A 6,000-nucleotide genomic window follows, 5' to 3' on the forward strand; every position below is an offset into this window, starting at 1 on the left:
TATAGGCAAACTAGTGACACTCTGTTTGTCTATGCATTCACACATGTACTAAGTTTCCAGTTAATACAATTCTAGCATGAATAATACATATTTATCACAATATAAGGAAATATAAATAACAACTTTATTATTGCCTCTAGGGCATATTTCTTTCAGTTTCCCACTTGCACTAGAGTCAATAATCTAGATTACATTGTAATGATTCTAACACCCATGGAGTCTTGGTGCTGATCATGTTTTGCTCATGAGAGAGGCTTAGTCAACAAGGCTGCAACATTCAGATCTGTATGTATCTTGCAAATGTCTATGTCTCCCTCCTTGACTTGAACGCGGATGGAATTGAAGCGTCTCTTGATGTGCTTGGTTCTCTTGTGAAATCTAGATTCCTTTGCCAAGGCAATTACACCAGTATTGTCACAAAAGATTTTCATTAGACCCGATGCACTAGGTATGACACCTAGATCAGATATGAACTCCTTCATCCAGACTCCTTCATTTGCTGCTTCCGAAGCAGCTATGCTTCACACGTAGATCCTGCCACGATGCTCTGCTTGGAACTGCACCAACAGATGGCTCCACCATTTAATAAAAACACTTATCCGGTTTGTGACTTGTAGTCTTCCGGATCAGTGTCAAAGCTTGCATCGACGTAACCGTTTACGATGAGCTCTTTGTCACCTCCATATACGAGAAACATATCCTTAGTACTTTTCAGGTATTTTAGGATATTCTTGACCGCTGTCCAGTGATCCGCTCCTGGATTACTTTGGTAACTCCCTGCTAAACTGATAGCAAGGCACACATCAGGTCTGGTACACAACATTGCATACATGATAGAGCCTATGGCTAAACCATAGGGAACACCTTTTATTTTCTCTCTATCTTCTGCAGTGGTCGGGCATTGAGTCTGACTCAACTTCACACCTTGTAATACAGGCAAGAACCCTTTCTTTGCCTGATCCATTTTTAACTCCTTCAAAACTTTATCAAGGTATGTGCTTTGTGAAAGTCCAATTGAGCGTCTTGATCTATCTCTATAGATCTTGATGCCCAATATATAAGCAGCTTCACCGAGGTCTTTCATTGAAAAATTCTTATTCAAGTATCCTTTTATGTTATTCAGAAATTCAGTGTCATTTCCGATCAACAATATGTCATCTACATATAATATCAGAAATGCCACGGATCTCCCACTCACTTTTCTTGTAAATACAGGCTTCTCCAAAAGTCTGTATAAACTATATGCTTTGATCACACTATCAAAGCGTATATTCCAACTCCGAGAGGCTTGCACCAGTCCATAAATGGATCGTTGGAGGTTGCACACTTTGTTAGCACCTTTTGGATCGACAAAACCTTCTGGTTGCATCATATACAACTCTTCTTTAAGATATCCATTAAGGAATGCAGTTTTGACATCCATTTGCCAAATTTCATAATCATAAAATGCGGCAATTGCTAACATGATTTGGACAGACTTAAGCATCGCTACGGGTGAGAAGGTCTCATCATAGTCAACTACTTGAACTTGTCAAAAACCTATTGCAACAAGTTGAGCTTTGTAGACAGTAAAATTACCGTCAGTGTCAGTCTTCTTCTTGAAGATCCATTTATTCTCTATGGCCTGCCGATCATCGGGCAAGTCAACCAAAGTCCACACTTTGTTCTCATACATGGATCCCATCTCAGATTTCATGGCCTCAATCCATTTTGCGGAATCTGGGCTCATCATCGCTTACTAATAGTTCGTAGGTTCATCATGGTCACGTAACATGACTTCCAGAATAGGATTACTGTACCACTCAGGTGCGGATCTTACTCTGGTTGACCTATGATATGTCTCCGTCATATCTACTTTTCCAAACACTTTTGCCCTTGTTTTGGACTCTAACTTGTATGATTTGAATGGAACTAACCCGGACTGACGTTCTTTTCAGCAGAATTGCCATGGTGTTGTTTTATGTGCAGAAAACAAATATTCTCAGAATGACCTGAAACTCCACGGAACATCTTAGAAAAAATAATAAAAAATCCTCGCCAAAGATGAAGACCAGGGGGCCCACACCCTTCTCACGAGGGTGGGGGCGCCCCTCCTACGTCATGGGCCCCCTGGATGCCCTCCGACGCCAACTCCAACTCTATATATTTGCTTTCGGAGAGAAAAAATAGAAGAGAAGAAATCATCACGTTTTACGATACGGAGCCGCCGCCAAGCCCTAAAACCTCTCGGGAGGGCTGATCTGGAGTCCGTTCGGGGCTCCGGAGAGGGGGGTTCGTCGCCGTCGTCATCATCAACCATCCTCCATCACCAATTTCATGATGCTCACTGCCGTGCGTGAGTAATTCCATCGTAGGCTTGCTGGACGGAGATGGGTTGGATGAGATTTATCATGTAATCGAGTTAGTTTTGTTAGGGTTTGATCCCTAGTATCCATTATGTTCTGAGATTGATGTTGCTATGACTTTGCTATGCTTAATGCTTGTCACTAGGGCCCGAGTGCCATGATTTCAGATTTGAACCTATTATGTTTTCATGAATATATGTGAGTTCTTGATCCTATCTTGCAAGTCTATAGTCACCTACTACGTGTTATGATCCGGCAACCCCGAAGTGACAATAATCGGGACCACTCCCGGTGATGACCATAGTTTGAGGAGTTCATGTATTCACTATGTGCTAATGCTTTGTTACGGTTCTCTATTAAAAGGAGGCCTTAATATCCCTTAGTTTCCAATAGGACCCCGATGCCAGGGGAGGGTAGGACAAAAGATGTCATGCAAGTTCTTTTCCATAAGCATGTATGACTATATACGGAATACATGCCTACATTACATTGATGAATTGGAGCTAGTTCTGTGTCACCCTATGTTATGACTGTTACATGATGAACCGCATCCGGCATAATTATCCATCACTGATCCGGTGCATACGAGTTTTCCATATACTGGTTCTCGTTTATTTACTTTCCCGCTGCTACTGTTACAATCACTACAAAATACCAAAAACATTATGTTTGCTATCTTTACTTTTGTTACCGCTACCACCACTATCATATTACTTTGCTACTAAACACTTTGCTGCAGATACTAAGTTTCCAGGTGTGGTTGAATTGACAACTCAGCCGCTAATACTTGAGAATATTCTTTGGCTCCCCTTGTGTCGAATCGATAAATTTGGGTTGAATACTCTACCCTCGAAAGCTGTTGCGATCCCCTATACTTGTGGGTTATCAACCTACGAGGCTCGGTAGTAACTTGATCAGAAGTTTCATGATCATCATAATTAGCTTCCTCACTTACTGGTGTAGCAATCACTAGAACTAATTTCAGTGATGAACTACTTTCCAATAAGGGAGAAGGTACAATTACCTCGTCAAGTTCTACTTTCCTCCCACTCACTTCTTTTGAGAGAAAATCCTTCTCCAGAAAGGATCCATTCTTAGCAACGAATATCTTGCCTTCGGATCTATGATAGAAGGTGTACCCAACAGTCTCCTTTGGGTATCCTATGAAGACCCATTTCTCCGATTTGGGTTCAAGCTTATCAGGTTGAAGCTTTTTCACATAAGCATCGCAGCCCCAAACTTTAAGAAACGACAACTTGGGTTTCTTGCCAAACCACAATTCATAAGGTGTCATCTCACGGATTTAGATGGTGCCCTATTTAATGTGAATGCAACCGTCTCTAAAGCATAACCCCAAAACGATAGTGGTAAATCAGTAAGAGACATCATAGATCGCACCATATCTAGTAAAGTACGATTACGATGTTCGGACACACCATTATGCTGTGGTGTTCCGGGTAGCGTGAGTTGCGAAACTATTCCGCATTGTTTCAAATGAAGACCAAACTCGTAAATCAAATATTCTCCTCCACGATCAGATCATAGAAACTTTATTTTCTTGTTACGATGATTTTCCACTTCACTCTAAAATTCTTTGAACTTTTCAAATGTTTCAGACTTATGTTTCATTAAGTAGATATACCCACATCTGCTCAAATCATCTGTGAAGGTGAGAAAATAACGATATCCACCGCGAGCTTCAATGTTCATTGGACCACATACATCAGTATGTATGATTTCCAATAACTTTGTTGCTCGCTCCATTGTTCCGGAGAACGGAGTTTTAGTCATCTTGCCCATGAGGCATGGTTCGCAACTACCAAGTGATTCATAATCAAGTGATTCCAGAAGTCCATCAGAATGGAGTTTCTTCATGCGCTTTACACCAATATGACCCAAACGGTAGTGCCACAAATAAGTTGCACTATCATTATCAACTCTACATCTTTTGGCTTCAATACTATGAACATGTGTATCACTACTATCAAGATTTAGTAAAAATAGACCACTCATCAAGGTGCATGACCATAAAAGATATTACTCATATAAATAGAACAAACATTATTCTCTGATTTAAATGAATAACCGTCTCGCATATATAATGTTCATGCTCAATGCTGGCACCAAATAACAATTATTTAGGTCTAAAACTAATCCCGAAGGTAGATGTAGAGGTAGTGTGCCGACATCGATCACATCGACTTTGGAACCATTTCCCACGCGCATCTTCACCTCGTCCTTAGCCAATCTTCGCTTAATCCATAGCCCCTGTTTCGAGTTGCAAATGTTAGCAACTGAACCAGTATCAAATACCCAGGCACTATTGCGAGCATTAGTAAGGTACACATCAATAACATGTATATCAAATATACCTTTCACTTTGCCATCCTTCTTCTCCGCCAAATACTTGGGGCAGTTCCGCTTCCAGTGACCAGTCCCTTTCCAGTAGAAGCACTCAGTCTCAGGCTTAGGTCCAGACTTGGGTTTCTTCACTTGAGCAGCAACTGGCTTGCTGTTCTTCTTGAAGTTCCCCTTCTTCTTTACCTTTTTTCTTGAAACTGGTGGTTTTTTTGACCATCAACACTTGATGCTCCTTCTTGATTTCTACCTCCGCAGCCTTTAGCATTGCGAAGAGCTCAGGAATCGTCTTATCCATCCCTTGCATATTATAGTTCATCACGAAGCTCTTGTAGCTTGGTGGTAGTGATTGAAGAACTCTGTCAATGACACTATCATCAGGAATATTAACTCCCAGTTGAGTCAAGTGGTTGTGGTACCCAGACATTCTGAGTATATGTTCACCGACAGAACTATTCTCCTCCATCTTGCAGCTGTAGAACTTATTGGAGACTTCATATCTCTCAATCCGGGCATTTGCTTGAAATATTAACTTCAACTCCTGGAACATCTCATATGCTCCATGACGTTCAAAACGTCGTTGAAGTCCCGGTTCTAAGCCGTAAAGCATGGCACACTGAACTATCAAGTAGTCATCAACTTTGCTCTACCAGGTGTTCACAACATCTGGCGTTGCTCCTGCAGCGGGTTTGTCACCTAGCGGTGCTTCCAGGACGTAATTCTTCTGTGCAGCAATGAGGGTAATCCTCAAGTTACGGACCCAGTTTGTGTAGTTGCTACCATCATCTTTCAACTTAGCTTTCTCTAGGAACACATTAAAATTCAATGGAACAACAGCACGGGCCATCTATCTACAACAACATAGACATGAAAAATACTATTATGTACTAAGTTCATGATAAATTAAAGTTTAATTAATCAAATTACTTAAGAACTCCCACTTAGATAGGATACGTCCATTTTGCATCATGCTTTTCTATCGATATTTATTAAATTATGGGTTGTTATTACACATTATGTCACAATACTTATGCCTATTCTCTCTTATTTTACAAGGTTTACATGAAGAGGGAGAATCCCAGCAACTGGGATTCTGGGATAGAAAAGGAGCAAATATTAGAGACCCATTCTGCACAGCTCCAAAAGTCCTGAAACTTCACGGAAGCTATTTCCAGAATATATAAAAAATACTGAGCGCAAGAAGTTCCAGAGGGGGGCCACACCCTGACCACGAGGGTGGGGGCGCGCCCTACCCCCCTGGGCGCGCCCCCTGCCTCGTGGGCCCCCTGGTGGCCCT

This window comes from Triticum urartu, chromosome 5 (genome assembly GCF_003073215.2).
Source record: "Triticum urartu cultivar G1812 chromosome 5, Tu2.1, whole genome shotgun sequence".
Taxonomy (NCBI): Eukaryota; Viridiplantae; Streptophyta; class Magnoliopsida; order Poales; family Poaceae; genus Triticum; species Triticum urartu.